The sequence below is a fragment of the Hippocampus comes genome, unplaced genomic scaffold (assembly GCF_001891065.2).
Source record: "Hippocampus comes isolate QL1 unplaced genomic scaffold, H_comes_QL1_v1.1 scaffold327, whole genome shotgun sequence".
In the NCBI taxonomy this organism is placed as follows: Eukaryota; Metazoa; Chordata; class Actinopteri; order Syngnathiformes; family Syngnathidae; genus Hippocampus; species Hippocampus comes.
The window spans coordinates 482,939-486,277 of NW_017806221.1; the positions used below are offsets into that span (position 1 = coordinate 482,939).

Consider the following 3,339-nt stretch of genomic DNA (forward strand, 5'->3'; position numbering starts at 1 on the left):
GAGGCTCACCTGCGACTCCGCGCCGCCCCGCCCCGCGCGCTCATTGGCCGAGCGAGGCTGATGGACGTAGTTGCTAAGGGCGACGGCGCGCCGATTGGCCGCCGGGAACGCGCTCCTCTCTTTGGTGAGCGGGGTGTGAGAGGGAGCTGAGTGGAAGAGAGCCTTGGAGTGCAGCATGGAGGCGCGGAGCGGCGGCTTCGGCAGTGGCAGTGCAACTGTAAGATAGCGTTGATTTATTTGGATTATCACGCACTGTCATGACGAAAGATGTCTCACGGGTAGCCGCTAGCTCCAGAAAAGATCTGATGCCCAGCATGTATTGATCGCTCATACCAATTGTCTTGATGAGCGTATGTAATTGTTTGCGTACAACATCCTCAACTATTTGTGTAAATCTTTAATTTGGGGCTACATCGTGACGATATGCATGAGTTGGCCCGTGAAATGTTTGTAGATGTAGTCGTTTGTATTGATATGGCCTGTGCATTACTTGCATTTCAGGAAATATGCTGTTTGCATGGCAGCCACTCGACTGATTTATTTTACACTTTGTCTCGTATTTAAGTTTGACATGTTTAACGTATACGTTAATACAAAACAACTTTATTTATATTTCATTTCACAACAGCTGCAACTGAAATTCAGCACTTTACATGGAACATAAAATAACAATAGGGTTGAAAACAACACGTGCGCAAACAACATCAAACATTTGCATTTCTAAAAACAGAATTTAAAGACGTGACATTGTTTTCCATGTTTTCTGAATAGAAATATTCAGTAAATGACAACAGCTGTCTTTTGAATAAGCAATAAGACAAAAAAAGTTGCGTGTGTTTTAGAAATGATATATATTGAGTAAAAGGAACTCCAGGCAATATAATTTGCAAGACAAACAAAAACAACCAAATAATACATTATTAAAAACATACACTTTGGAGGATGCACGTTGAAGTGCAATGGCCTGACATGAAATCGTTGCCTAATTAAATTACTTGAACACGACCTCAGGGTAAATTATGTTCAACGGATAATAAAAAAATAACACCTAAACCTATTAAATGAAGATTCTTAGCATTTTAGGAAATGTGCAAAAATACAAATTGTTTGCTTTAGATAACTTTCAAGATGTTCCAAAACTTGTAAGTGGATTTTTTTTGCATTCACTGTGAAAAGAAGGATAGGTTCTTCAACTAACTTTGTGAATTATTATTATTATTTTTCTGTTAAGAATAAAAAAGCTGCGCTTTCTCTGTGATGAGGAGCGTGATGATGTATTTTGTATGACCTTACAATTGTTGTCCAACATTGTGCGAGATCGGGGCCAAAACAAAGGCAAAATTGTAAGATCCTCGATCCTTACGTCACCAAAAGAGATCTTAAAAATATTTGCAGCAGTTCTATCATTCGTCACACTCATGTTTAATGGCGTGTGGGAAAACTGGCTGCTCATCACACAGTGAAGCACAGACAGACCAAAATTAATGAAGAGGCAGTTTAATGTTCAAACCGGGGCCTTCGGTCCAGAGCAGAGGGAGCAGGCTTCCATCCCGCCCCAGCTGTCGTCCCCCTGGTGTCAGCTTCAGGGACCAGGACTTTGTCCGGAGAGGGGACATTCCTGGCCCGACACTGCTGGTTGCCATAGGGAGAAGTAAATGAAACAACAGCAGTGGCGTTACTCCCTTCCCCCTCCCTGAATGCTCCTGTGCCATCGAAAGGCCTCTATTTAGAGAGGCTCTCTGCAGTGGGGACAAAGCATGGCCGGGGATAAAGGAGGGAGGAGTAAAGAGCACAGAGCCCTGAGAGGGCGAAAGGAGAAGGAAACCGAAAAGATGAGAGAGATTATGTCCCTCCTCAAAGCTTCTCCTCACACTGCAGTGAGATAATGCAAACTACTTTTATAAATAGAAAGAAAAAACGAAAGAAAGAAAGAAAAAGTTTTGCGGGAAAAACAAAAACCTTTTGAGGTAAACCACAAGTACGGCTGTATTTCATTGTAAATCATTTCAATAATTCATTATATATGACTGCAAAGAAAAAAAAACGGCCATTTAGTTTAAATTTCATCTTATATGAAGAAAGCGATAAAGGCCCCAGATGAAATATAAATTGAAAAGAATTCAAATGGACAAAACTCACCAATTCATTCTTTTGGGTCACGCAGAGAAAATTGAGACAAAGCTATCAAAGAAACTCACTTTCAGAAACAAATAGTCATTGGTAACATTTAAGAAACACTTCAATGTAATTGTTACTCAGTTCTTAGTCGGAAGAGAAAACATAGGCTCGACCCGTACAAGATTGTTAGTCGGTCAGAAAGAGGAATACTGTACATTTATCATTGTGGTTGGTGGTTGCAGTTGTGTAATTAGGATGCATCAAACTGAGCCATAATTCGGATCGTTTCTCTTTTCACCACAGTAAAATATTACCGTCCACTTCAACTACGGTCATATTCTTGACTCATTCAAAAACAAACATTGTCTGAAAAAGTATTTTGGATTCAACTCTCGTATCGGGTTTAATCAGATGTCCCTATCATTGTGGTCAGTGAGTGGAGAATGAAATCTTCATCATAGCAGTAAAATATTACCGTCCACTTCAACTACGGGTCATATTCTTTAATCATTCAAAACCAAACATTGTTTGAAAAAGTATTTTGGATTCAACTCTCGTATCGGGCCTAATCATCGTTGTGGTCAGTGAGTGGAGAATGAAATCTTCATCATACACAAAGCCCAACCCAGTTTTATGACTATAAAGGTGGAATATGTCCCACATTGATCTCAGTGAATACCACTTAAGGCAGCTTTAGCCAAATGCGGTTTACATTAACAGAAATATATTTTGAAAGTGTCAAGGCTTGGGAATGGCTTTCACCTTACGTCTATTGAGCAGACAATCCTTTTCAGAATAAACAGATGGCAACACTTCGCAAAGCCTGGTGAAAAAAAACCCACCGAGTGCTTGTACTGTAATTCCACTTCTAAGTGGAACGCTTCAACAAGTGCACCTGATTGGACCATTAACGTCGATCAATTCATAGGCTAATAATCCTTTCAATGAATTCAAGTGATACGAAATAAAGTTTCTGGGCACGGCTCAGTAATTCCTTCTGGTAATATTGAACATTATTGTGGCGTAACTTCGAAATGGGCCAAATCAAAAGAACATTGTGGTAATTAGGCTGTAATTCAAGGAATTACCACATCGCCACACAGGCTTAAATAGTCGTGTTGGGAGAAACGTAAAGCGCATTATTCTAATGGTCTAATATGCAAAATATGTCTTGTTTCAATTACAGGGGTTTAACAATGCATAAATGATGTGAGCCTTGTT

General features: G+C 40.0%; 1 long non-coding RNA gene across 1 annotated transcript in view; it reads right to left on the reverse strand.

The window, feature by feature from the left end:
• Positions 1 to 1,154: 1,154 nt before the first annotated feature.
• Positions 1,155 to 3,339, reverse strand: part of LOC109507057 (uncharacterized) — a 5,640-nt gene continuing 3,455 nt past the window's right edge. Inside the window, exon 2 of the long non-coding RNA XR_002166400.1 lies at positions 1,155 to 1,629. This is a non-coding gene — a long non-coding RNA (uncharacterized LOC109507057). The remainder of the gene's footprint in view (positions 1,630 to 3,339) is intronic.